The sequence below is a fragment of the Nicotiana tabacum genome, chromosome 23 (assembly GCF_000715075.1).
Source record: "Nicotiana tabacum cultivar K326 chromosome 23, ASM71507v2, whole genome shotgun sequence".
Classification (NCBI taxonomy): domain Eukaryota; kingdom Viridiplantae; phylum Streptophyta; class Magnoliopsida; order Solanales; family Solanaceae; genus Nicotiana; species Nicotiana tabacum.
Window position 1 is genome coordinate 15453583 of NC_134102.1, and position 13460 is coordinate 15467042.

The window sequence follows — 13460 nt, forward strand, 5'->3', positions numbered from 1 at the left end:
TTGCTTCTAATCCTAATTGGGTTCATTATATTAGAAGAGTGTTTAATCCTACTTATAAAGGTTGGCCTCGCGCAACAGTTAAGAGTGATATTTATAAATTCAAACATGAATATGAACAATATTTGCGTTATTTATTTACTCATATACCTAATCGGATTTCTATTACTACTGATATTGGTAGAAGTGGTAATGATTGTGATTACCTAACTGTTACAAGTCATTGGATAGATGAAGAATGGATAATGCAAAAACGCATAATTGCATATAGAATAATTAATTCGCGTCACACAGGTAAATTTATAGCTAACACTGTTGCAGATATTTGTAGATATTTTTGCTTTAGCGATAAAATAATGGCAATTTCAATGGATAATGCTTCTAGTAACACCAGTGCTATAGGCATGCTTACAACAACACTAAATCCTGCATTTACTAATATTTTCCATGTTAGATGTATTTGTCATATTTATCATTTAATTGTCGGTGATGGTATGCGAATATTAAACATAGAAATTGAAAAGGTTAGAATGGCTCTTAATTGGCTTTTTTATTCAAACCGTAGAAGTAGACTTAGAGAGTATTTTAAAAAATGTGATGAATATGGCCTTAGAGAAAGAAAGGTTCCTAAACCTTGCCCGACTAGATGGAATTGTATGTACGAAAGTTTAGTAGTAGCATATGAATATAGAAACCCAATTAATGCAACGTTTAATTCTCGGGTAGGTGGTGAAGATGATGATGAAATGCTTACCACTCAAGATTGGACTAATGTTAAAATTCTTTTAGATTTTTTAGAACATTTTCAAATTGCAACAAATGCATTTTCTGGGCAATATTATCCTACTATTTCAAACTGTTTAGTTTATATTGCAGCACTATCTGATTTGTTTGTTGAATTTAGTGAGGGTGGGGATATTTATGAACTTGCTATAAATGAAATGAAACAAAAGTTTAAAAAATATTTTTTTCCTATCCCTCCTATTTATGGTCTTGCTGCAATGCTAAATCCTACAATGAAATTGGGAGGTCCTCATTTTTGGTATTCAAATATTTATAAGGCTTTAGATCTTTCAAATGAGGAAATTGCGACACTTGCAGATGCAAAAGCTTCAATTAAGATTAACGCTCAAACAGTTTATAATGCTTATCAACTTGCCTTAGAGCATGCTAGGCCAACTATTCCAACCCCTACTTCGTCTAGCTCACAATCCTCTAAAAGAGTTGCGGGCTTAAAAGCTCTTAAATCTTGGACGGAGTTCAGGGGGTCTCAAGGTGAAAATTATGATGAAACTTCACATCTAAATGAGCTTCAAGTTTATTTGTCTCAGGGACTTGAAAAGGAGAATCCAGACGGCTCTTTTGATCTTTTGGAATGGTGGAAGGCAAGGGAAAAACATTTTCCTGTTCTTGCAAGGATGGCTCGGGATATTTTATCAATTCAAGCTTCAACTGTTGCATCAGAGAGCGCTTTCAGTCAAGCAAGACTGCAAATAGGTGATCATAGAGCGTCTATGAGGGATAGCTTGGAAAAATCAGTATTGTTTAGAGATTGGATCCGCTCGGAAAGAAGAAACTTTGGAATTGCAGAAGCACAACCGGCGATAGATGAAGCTTATGAAGAAATGATAGCGGAACTTACGGAGGATTCGGCTTCGCCCGGAAGTGGTGATGAACAAGCTTCTTTTCCACCACCACCAACGCAACCTCCTCCGAACCTTGAAGGATTTATGAGATTTGTTAGAGATAATACATAGAATAATATGTAACTTGTATTTTGGCACATCTTCCTTAGTTTTTTCCTTCTAATGGTGGTATTAGTACCTTGTTGTGCTCATTCCATTGGGGGAAGGATGACTAAGAAAGATATGTCATTTTTTGGTAATAAAATTTATTGCTTCTACCCATGAGCTTCTTTTCGCAATATTTCTTTGTCTATACTTAGAATTATTTATATGCTACAATATATACATAATATACAATATATATACTACAAGAAAATATATTTATAAGATACAATATATACATAAGATACAATATATATACTACAAGAAAATATATAAGAGAATATATATACATAAGATACAATATAATATACTACAAGAAAATATATTATGCTACAATATATACATAATATACAATATATATACTACAAGAAAATATATAAGAGAATATATATACATAAGATACAATATAATATACTACAAGAAAATATATTATGCTACAATATATACATAATATACAATATATATACTACAAGAAAATATATTTATAAGCTACAATATATACATAAGATACAATATATATACTACAAGAAAATATATAAGAGAATATATATACATAAGATACAATATAATATACTACAAGCAAATATATAAGAGAATATATATACATAAGATACAATATAATATACTACAAGCAAATATATTATGCTACAATATATACATAATATACAATATATATACTACAAGAAAATATATTTATAAGCTACAATATATACATAATATACAATATATATACTACAAGAAAATATATAAGAGAATATATATACATAAGATACAATATATATACTACAAGAAAATATATTATGCTACAATATATACATAATATACAATATATATACTACAAGAAAATATATAAGAGAATATATATACATAAGATACAATATAATATACTACAAGAAAATATATTATGCTACAATATATACATAATATACAATATATATACTACAAGAAAATATATTTATAAGCTACAATATATACATAAGATACAATATATATACTAAAAGAAAATATATAAGAGAATATATATACATAAGATACAATATAATATCAAGAAGTGATATTTATGCATGACAATTTAGTGTTTTACTATTGTTTTGTTATTTTCTTTTTCGTCAAGCACTTTAATAATTAGATATACATATATACTACATATTAATATAGCCATGATACTACAAGAAATTGTCTTTAAAAAAAAAAAAAAAACCCGCTAGGCCCGCGAAGCCCACGAGCCCGGCCCGTTAAGCACAGGACCATGTGGGCTTAGGCCCGTCACGGGCCGGTTCCACCCATTAGGCCCACGAAGACCGGGACCGCCAGGCCCGGGACCGCCAGAGCCCGGGACCACGAAGCCCGGGACCGCGAGGCCCGGCCCGTTAGGCCCACTAAGGCCCGGGCCCGGGACAAAATACAGCCCTATTAATATTACTTCAAATCCAATACTTGAGTCCTAACTTCTTATAGCATAAACATGTTTTCCAAAAAGAAAAAATTCCAAAACCTAAAACAAAAGGTTCTCAGAAACAATTTGCCTATTTAACATATGTGTAACCTTGCAACCTTCATTAACAAAGTATCCCTAGGAAAACATTTTTATCCGATTAAATTGAAAAAATACACCTTCATGTCAACTCATATGATGCAGTTTAATACGATATAAAATTTATTTAAAAGAGAATAAGAATTTTCAAAATTTGTAATTTTAAATATGTAATAATACAAGACTATAATACTTTTCAAATTTGTGTACCTTAAACATTGTCATAATATATCATATTAGTGTCGCTATAAAAACATCTTTTTTCATGTTAAAATTATTTTAAAACAGGTATAATAAAATATTTTAAAGGACGCCGATTGTACAAGCGACCTACTGAGCAGGACAAAAAACAAGAAGAAAAGACTACTGATCGGCTGCAACGGAGAGAGAAGTGAGAATTGTAAAAGAGAGGCAGATTCATTCAACGGAATTCACTTTCAAATTCGCCAATTTATTACTATATATAGCGAAAGAAGGATTGATAAAAGAGGAAGGTGAAAAATGGGGAAGGGGAAATGGGTAACGATAGCAGTGGTGGTAGCGATAATAGCAATAATAAAGGCATTAAGCAATCAACTGGGTTTCGAAAAAGAAGCTGCAATTCAATGGTTGAAGCAAATGTCAGATCGATTAGGTAATTGGGCGATCCCTGCATATGTGGGTCTTCATACAGTTACATTAGCGTTGTGCTTGCCCTACGCCGTGTTCTTTGAAGCTGGTGCTTCTCTTCTATTTGGATTCTTCCCAGCTGTTTTGTGTGTATTTTGTGCTTATCCATCTGAAGTCGAATAGGCTGAATGAGTCCCTCAATGAACCTCCTCTCTCTCTCTCTCTCTCTCTCTCTCTCTCTCTCTCTCTCTCTCTCTCTCTCTCTCTCTCTCTCTCTCTCTCGTTGGGAAGTATGATAAGAGCATGACAGGCCAAGTCGATGAATCTGGTCTCATACTGAATAACGGTCATAGAACCCTGCTGGAGATTCTCAATTTGCCTTAAGAAGATTTTTTGGTTTGGGAACGAAAATGGGTTAGAGGGTTAATATAGCGGAGCTAACTGATTCGGATTGAGGTGTAGTAACTGATTGATTTAAGAGAAATCGCAGCAGAGGCAAAGAATACTAGGTGATTTCTTCCCATCTGCCTAAGCCTTGGTGGATAGAGTAGAGTTATTCGGTACCTGTGTCGGTGGGAGGTATCAGGTGGAATAGTTAAGGCACGCGCAAGCTGGCCTTGATACCATTGTCATTAAAAATGAGGAAAAACGAGAGTAGATACTCGTGAATTTGTTTGCTAAATTCATAAAGGTTTTGGGTTTGGAATATCTTTTGATAGTTGAATTGTGTATTTTGTCTACGAGAAATGGTAGGTGATTCGTGATTCGGGTGGTTGATTGATTTAAGAGACAACACTCTCATGAGCTTGTTTTTTGAATCATCAAGCCTATCTGGGTTTCCCAATTTCATTTGACTGCCAAATTGTATGCTTTGTCTACAATAAATTATACCATGTTCTTCTCGTGAGTCAAAATGAGGAGATAAAGTTAGGAATTGTTAAAAGGGGGTACATCATAAAGTTGTTTAGAAATGGTTGAATGTGAATTTTTAGTTTAAAATTATCTTCTTGTTTGCCCAAGGATATGAAATGTTACAGAGTCTCTTTATATACTTGTAATCTTCTCTTTTAGAGTCTTGGCTCCTTTTTGAGACAGTCTGTGCTAGTCTAGTGCGTCAAATGTATTCTCATCTGGGAGGTAAGTGAAACCTATGAGGGAGATTATATGTAGTTGCATGTCCTTGTCAGAGCCGGATCTGAAATTTGAAATTTATGGGTTCTTAATTTTACAACGACCTCAAGTGCTATTTGTACATATTTAGTGAATTAATAACACAAATATAGGGTTTAGGACAAACTACCGGGTTCGGCTGAACCTGTAAGTTGCCTTATAGCTCCGCTCTTGGTCCTTGTTAATTGATTATAGGCAGTCCAATACACAAAGCATCCCGCGTTCACGCAGGGTGCGGGAGGGAAGCACCCCAAAGAGGTGTGATGTTGCAGCCTACCTCAACGCAAGTATCAAGCTTAATTGATTTATGCTGTTTGAAAACAAAATCGAAAAAAGTCTTAGCATTTTTTTTGAAGGAAAGGCAGTACTGTCATTATAACATATGTTAGTTGTTATTGTAGAATTTTTTTCTTGTTTGAACCATGGAATATTCGAATTCTGATTTATCGAAGAACGCTTTTTATTGGAATTCCCAATTATTGAAGGTATTGTTTAAAGTTGCAGCCTAAAGGATATACCCAATACTAAAAGCAGAGTCATGATATCAATTATTTTCACTCTTTAGAAAAGTAAATTCATCAAAAAGGAAGAATTTGAGAGAAAGCTGCTTGAAGGTAAAAAGAACTTTTAGGAGAATAGCATATAGTCCTCAAGTGGTTATTTGATTGTTTAATCTTTTGAATTTTCATGTGGACTATTTTGGAGACTTTATTTGGTATTTCCATTCGAGATTGCTAGAACTTAGGGTAAATAGGTAGCTTTTGATGAGGAAAGGAGGTATAAGGGAATAAAAGAAGAGAGGGTGGGGGCTAGAAAAAGAGAAAAAGAAGTAAGAGAGCAAGAAAAGAAAGATTAGTGAGAGGAGAGGGGAAAACAAAAAATAGAGCCCCAAAAAGGAAGATAACAAGATTATGCAATTTATTACCTTATAAAAAAATAAAAAAAAGATTATGCAAAAACAAGAATAAAAGAAAATGTGCTTCAGCGGCGAGCTCCGTAGTGAGCAGCGACTAAGCAACATCCATTCTTTCCTAACACTTTGTACGCTTAAATGTCCATCTGCGGAAGGGCTCTGAGACGAGGCGTTTGATCCAACTCTTATTTACTTAAAGAAATGAAATCCAAAAACCGGGGAAATGAACATTAACATATACCTGGAAAAGAAAAAAGAAATATAAAATTTGGGTAAGAAATGATGGCCATAGAGTGTATAATGCTGGATTTCCAAGGCTGTAAGTAAGTTACGAGGTTTTGTTCCATCATCATCTTTTCCTTTTGTTTCCATTTCCTTCTTCTTCTTTCCTTTAACCCGGGGAAAAGTACATATTACACTCTATCTAATGATCTTGAGTTTAAATGAATCATTTTTTTGAGATGAAAGTTTAAATGAATCTTTTCTAGAATAACATCTCGAGTTTAAATGAATTCAAGTGCTTAAGTGATCATAAAAGAATATTCAAGGACTTAAATGTCAATATTTCCTATAGGATTAAGCCTTTATAGTATTTTGCCGTCAGAAATATTCAGCTAGTTCATTTGGTGGCAGTGGCAGATCTGTAGCTTGACCATGTGTTGCTTTAAACTTTCTGGGTTTCAGATATCTCACAGTATACAAGGATGAGCCACAGTGACAAGGTAGAGGTCTGCATAAAGTGCTATTATAGTTGGTGAAAAGTTTATTTTATAGGTCTCTAAAGGGTGATCCTCTAGATTCTTCTAATTAGCATGCTAGATTAGACCATGAAATAAGAAAGTGAAGAAGGCTGAAATGTTGCTGAAGGAAAATGAACTACATTCGTGTGAGGATGTATACAATGAGACAAAGCAAATAAAAATTTAGAAGGGGGACCTTACTAAGTGCCTGGCTGTTTGTGTTAAGAAAAGACTAAGTTACTAATCAAAAAAGATGTTTTTTAACTTGTAGAAAAAAAGGTGGGGAGGGGTGTTTTAAGTGCGATCATTTTGTTTTTTGGGTAAACCAAGAAGTGCGATCAGCTCATTAACAGCTTAATTTGTTCTTAAGCAGATAAACAACCTGATCTGGAGGAGTTGGAGGTAGTATTAGTATGAGGAGTTTATTTCTGATTTGACTACTTTGTTTCCATTAACTGAAACCACAACGTACAAATTTAAACTGGAAGGCTCAGCCTTTTCTTTCATCTTTCACTCCTATGGACAAAGGAAAATATACTATAGTGGTTGTATTTCAGAAATTCAGGTGACGAGATTGTCTTTCTGTTCCCCTTCCCTTCTTTTAAGCTTGTCCTTCTGCTTAAGCGAAATAGGTGTATTGTATCTCAGGAGGTGTACTTTTAAGCTGTTCAGCCAAAGCAGCCTTTGCTTTGGTTTGTGAATGTTACTTTATTAAATGATGTAGATCCCTCTCTTCCTCTCTGGATTTTTGCCATTGCAATTCTGATATCGTACTTTCACCAGGTTCGTGTTTCGGAGTTCCAGCTCTGCTATTGGGTGGGCGCAAAATAACAAATACTTTCATATACTCTCACGGGGTGTTGAACGAGATGGATGGAAGTTTGTTCTTCTTGCCCGTTTCTCACCTATACCTTCTTATGTCATCAACTATGCTTTGGCAGCCACCAAAGTTAGGTTCTGCTTGGATTTCCTGCTTCCAACAGCAATTGGCTGCCTTCCCATGATCTTGCAGAATACATCTATTGGCAGTCTTGCCGGTGCTGCTGTATCCTCTGGCTCTGGATCTAAGGCATCCAATTTACGGTCATACATCTTTCCTCTTCTTGGGATCTTAGCGAGTATCCTCATATCTTTGAGGGTGAAAAAGTACTCCAAGGATATCTCAGTCGCTGAGACAGTTCCTTCGGAGGATAATGATAACAATAGATTGTCTGAAAGGAAAAAAGGAAAAGGCTCAAAGAAACGGTAATATCATCTGTAGGTTTCTCATTCCTTCTTTCCCTCTTTAATTTCCCCTTGATGGTGGTTGAAAGGGAGGGATGTATCGAGCCGGCTGATGAAGGCCGTGGTACCTTTGCAGCTAATGTAAAAGAAAGAAAATGAATTGGGATGAGACCATAACGTTTCTTCCACAGAAAGAAGTTGACAATCTTTTTGCTTCGTATCTAGAGGACAAAAAATGCTCTGTTTTATGATGGCTGATGTTTCAGCCAATTTCGTTAAATCTTATAGCCACCTTTCCTGTGTTATGGTCAAGAAATTTGATGTTTGTGCGTAGGCAAATTCAATATTTGCAACCAAAAGAAACAATATGACTGACCTTGGAAACAGATTTTCTAATTAAAGCTTAATAGATAAATGGTTTCAACCAAACCCTCAGGGGTTGGCCTGGTGGCAATTGACTTGAGCCTTGGGGTTTGTTCCCTTTCAAGGTCTCAAGTTCGAAACCTACTGGGTGCAAACAATTTCTGAGGGCCATCGGACTCAGGTAAAACCTGAATTAACCGTGGTGCACTTGCAGGAAACTCCTTGCTGAGGGCCTGTGCACCCCCGGGATTTGCCGGGGCTCAAAGAGACTCGGACACCCGGTGCAAAATCAAAAAATAAATGATTTCAACCAACCCACCGGTTTTATTTGCTTTTTTTTTTTTTTTGCTTTTTCGTATCTTCCTGCACACCAGTTATCTCCAACAAGCACAAGAAGAAAAGAAAGTACTCCTCCCCTCCCCGCGCGCGCCGCTACAACGCAAAGTTGGAAGCAGTCTTGGCAAAGTCTTTCTTCTCCATTACTCAGGTACGATCATAGAATGTGGTCTTTACAACATAGTTCGTGTTCTTATGTACAAGCGGTTATGGGTGAAACAACAACAAGGGTCTGGGAAGGGTGGGTTATCCCTACCTTGTGTGAGGTAGAGAGATTGTTTTCGATAGATACTCGGTTCAAAAAAATTATTTTCAAAACAGGTTTGAAAATACAAGGGTAAAAAGGTATTGGCAGCAAAATAGTAAAGCTAACCAAAATAAAAGAAACAATAATAGTAATAAATCTGGAAAATAAGATAATAATAGAATATTAATAATATAATAACAACATACCAATTATAGTTTTACAAGTAAAGTCTGGGGAGGATAGTAAGCAAGCATGCGTTACCCCTACATTTATGCAGGTAGCGAGGCAATATCGATGATTAGTGAAACAAAAATGGTACTAGTAACTGCGTGTTCTTGATTGTTTGGTTCCTTTAGTCAAGGACCACATTTTAGGGGCCCGTCTGGCCATAAAAAAAATTCACTTTTTTTCGATTTTGTTTTGTTTTTTTGTAATCAGTGTTTAAAAAAGGGCAGCCCGGTACACTAAGCTCCCGCTATGCGCGAGGTCCGAGGAAGGGCCGGACCACAAGGGCCTATTGTACGCAGCCTTACCCTGCATTTCTGCCAGAGGCTGTTTCCACGGCTTGAACCCGTAACCTCCTAGTTACATGGCTATGAAAATTTCAAATTTGTTGAATTTCAGAATTTTTTGAAAATTTGAAAAACTCCAAAAAGCCGTTTTTCAAAATTTTCGCATTCAAATACCATTTTCTCTTTGAATTATTTTTCCCGAAATTTCACCATTCTTATGTCCAAACGCCCACTAAGTAATTTCTGGCAACATAAATTATGCTGCAAGTAGTTAGACAAGCATAAGTTCTAAAGACAACCAATATATCTCTAAAAGAATATGTAATATGTGGTATGCAGTCTCTTTCAAGTTAGGACTTTGGCATGCAACTTCTAATTAATTGCAAGACAAGATAATGTATTATTAATTGATGCCATTTTCTTGTCTTGCGGTTGCAATTGTTAAAGATTCTTTATCTCTAATTCAATGCATAGTTGAAGCAAAACTCACACGAGCACATGAAAATGTCAGTGATTAACCATAACTCAATCCATCTTTTATCTTTCTTGATCCATTACTTATCTCTAATTATATTAATATGATTAGATTTGCAGTCGACACATGACTCCCTTCCCGGTTGTTCAGCTGCACTGCTCGCACCTATTAATTAGGTACAAATCCATGACTAAAATACCTCTTTTATATGTTAATCATATGTGCGACTAACATATTGCCCTCTTCCCTTATGCTGTTGAAATGCATTCTATTTCACGTCAAATTGAAATAAGGCCACCTTTTGATTGCAGCCAAGGCAAGAATTTGTCTTAATAGTGTTCCGTCAAGATATCAAGTAGTTCACATCGATCGATCATAGGCCTGCACGTGTCTTCAGACAAGAAAGAAAGAGTAGAGACCGGTTACAAGCTCGAGTAAAGGAGGAACGATAAGATAGATTAACGACCAGTATAAATATAGTATACTTATGATGAATCCTCTGAATATTGAACTTGTTAGAACATGGGCACCTAGGCTAATGCTAGTGGCAAATCCATGATTTTCATGAAAAAAAGAATCAAAATATAAAAAAGTAAATGTAATGACACCATGTAATATATTTAAAGATTAGCCAATTTGCTCAAACATCAGGACATCATGTCCTAAAGTTCCAAAATTGTGTTCAGAAATTCGAATCTCCTGTCTTGAATTTTAAATTAGAAGTTTTGAAATTCAGGACACTTAGTCCTGAATTTCAAATTAGTAGCTCAAAAATTTAGGACACTAAGTCCTGAATTTCAATTAACAGCTCAAAAATCCAGAATACTTAGTCCTGAAGCTTGAGAGAATTGGCTAATCTTTAAATACATTATAAATTATAGATATATTTTAAGTAATATGCTTAAAAGTGGTTACTAGTGCACTTCACCCATAGATATAGAGAGTTCATATAGTTGACTTCATCTAAGATGGTAATAAGGGTAGTTCCCATAAGGCTTTCTTATAGTAACATTCATAAAAGCATATAAAAGTAATCTGCATAACACCGGTCTAACTCATCTCATCTAATATGAAACTAGGATAAAAGCTCTATAGTACTATAATATCAATATTCGAATTCATGTGATATCTGTTAGTTTTATGAAGGGGAGCCTTGGCGTTACTGGTAAATTTGGTGCCAACCAGGAGGTCACGAGTTCGAACCGTGGAAACAGCTTCTTGCAGAAATCCAGAGTAAGATTGCGTATAATAGACACTTGTGGTCTGACCCTTCCCCGAATTCCGTGCATAGCGGGAGCTTAGTGCACCGGGCTGCCTTTATTTTTTTAAAATGTGATATCTGTTGTTTTTTGTGCAATGAGTAGGCCAATGGGGTTAGATCCAAATGCTGCATTAAATGGCAACTATATTTATGGATATTCCCAAGTTATGAACTGGGAAATTAAAGCCAGATGGATATATGATATTCTGCACTTAATGTGACAATTAACTGTGTCCAGTTGTTTTAATTGATCTGACGATCTTGCAAAGTACGTATTATATAATAATTGCATGATCATATATATATTCATGTGCCCTGGATTGACACAACTGTTGCCAGGACTTGGCACATATATATTCATGTGCCCTGGGTTGACACAACTGTTGCCAGGACTTGGCACAGTGGCACATGTCATGTGCTATAATCTGTTGCCAATACCCACATATTATTGCACGTTTGCCCTTGTGCTTTTGCTTTTTTTGGAAAACTGAAGCAAGAATTTGCTTTGGCAAATAATCTTGTCAAGAAGGATTTCGGATTTAAATTTGATGAATAGAAAGAAAAAAGAGAGAACTAATTAAGGCCTTGCCCGTACTTTAGTTTTAGAAAGAAATCTAAACTTTGGAGCCCAACTTAGGAATTAGATAGCGATATCGGAAGATCAGGCCTGTCACTTCTTCTTGACTTCGATGATTTGTCTGTAGGAGGATCATCGAAGTTTGGAGAAAGTAATAGAAAGCTGATCCAATTTGTATGTTTTTGTAACGATCCGACCGATCGTTTTGAATATTATAACCCTGTTCCCCCATTTACTGCTCAATTTATGTCTTGCAATTGATTTATAACTTATCGGGTTAGTTGGTTCGGGTACGGAAGGAACTCGGAGTGAAATGAGACACTTAGAGGTCGTTTGGTAGGAGGTATTAGAAAAAATAATGCAAACATTAGCTTTGTGCATTACTAATACCTTGTTTGGTACATTTTTTCAACATATGTATAACTAATACTTGCATTAGTTATACATCATGCTTGGTATTAGCCTATGTATAAGTAATGCATAGAAAATCATGACATTAGTAATACCAAGGCTATTAATGCAATGCATTAGTATGGTTAAAGACAAAATTGTCCTTACAGTCCCTTAAAGCTAGAGAATATGGAGGACATTTATGTAAACAACTATTTTTCTTAAAAATTATGCACTGCATTATAATTTTTAATACACCACACCAAACAGTTTATAAGAAATAATATCTGCATAACTAATGCTTGCATTAGTAATCCATGCATTACTAATCCCAATATTACTAATACACTATATTTTGTACTATTCTTATACATCCTACCAAACGATCCCTTAGTCTCATAATTGAAAATTTAAGTTAGAAAAGTGGACCGAATATGGACCTATGTGTAAAAGACCTTGGATTTGAATTTTGATGATTCCAATAGCTCTGTATGGTAATTTTGGGCTTAGGAGCGTGTCCGAAATATTATTTGGAGGTCCGTAGAGGAATTAGGCTTGAAATGCCGAAAGTTTAATTTTTGAGAAGTTTGATTGGGGGGTTGACTTTTTGATATCGGGGTCGGAATCCGATTCTGAAAATTAAAATACCTCTGTTATGTCATTTATGACTTGTGTGCAAAATTTGAGGTTAATCGGACGTGATTTGATAGGTTCCGGAGTCGTTTGTAGAAATTAAAATTTTCAAAGTTCATTAGGCTTGAATTGGGGTGTAATTCATGGTTTTAGCGTTGTTTTAGGTGATTTGAGGGTTCGACTAAGTTCGTATAATGTTTTAGGACTTGTTGATATATTTGGTTGAGGTCCCGAGGGGCTCGGGTGAGTTTCGGATGGTTAACGGGTTAGATTATGGACTTGGAACTCTGCTGGAATTTTTCTGATGCACCATCTGGTTTCCTTCATCGCGTTCGCGAGTGGAGCCTCGTGTTCGCGAAGAGAAACTGAGAGGCTGGTAATATTTTCTCTTCGCGTTCGCGAAGAGAAGAACGCATTCGCGAAGGGTGGACTGGGTGTGCATCGCGAATGCGAGAAGTGTTAGGCGTTCGTGAAAAAGAGAGGAAGCAACTGAGGACCCCAGGCAATTGGTCTACGCGTTCGCGTAGGAGGTGTCGCGTTCGTGTAGTAAGGGGGAACAAAGCATCGCGTTCGCGATGGGTTGAACGCGTTCGCGTAGAAGGCACTGAGGCAGAGGCATTTTGTGCTTCGCGAACGCGAGGGTGATGTCACGTTCGCGAAGGAGGAATTTGGAGAAGAAAAGCCTGGGTAGT

The 13460-nt window shown here is 35.9% G+C and overlaps 2 long non-coding RNA genes across 2 annotated transcripts; one reads left to right on the forward strand and one right to left on the reverse strand.

The window, feature by feature from the left end:
* Positions 1-3713: 3713 nt before the first annotated feature.
* On the reverse strand, positions 3714-8331 carry LOC142176989 (uncharacterized). The gene is made up of 2 exons (XR_012705770.1): positions 7531-8331; positions 3714-4111 (listed from the first exon to the last, which is right to left on the reverse strand). It is a non-coding gene; the product is annotated as an uncharacterized LOC142176989 (long non-coding RNA).
* A 188-nt stretch (positions 8332-8519) lies between these two features.
* On the forward strand, positions 8520-11259 carry LOC142176988 (uncharacterized). Its single transcript, XR_012705769.1, has 3 exons — positions 8520-8824; positions 10019-10083; positions 10219-11259. It is a non-coding gene; the product is annotated as an uncharacterized LOC142176988 (long non-coding RNA).
* Positions 11260-13460: the final 2201 nt, after the last annotated feature.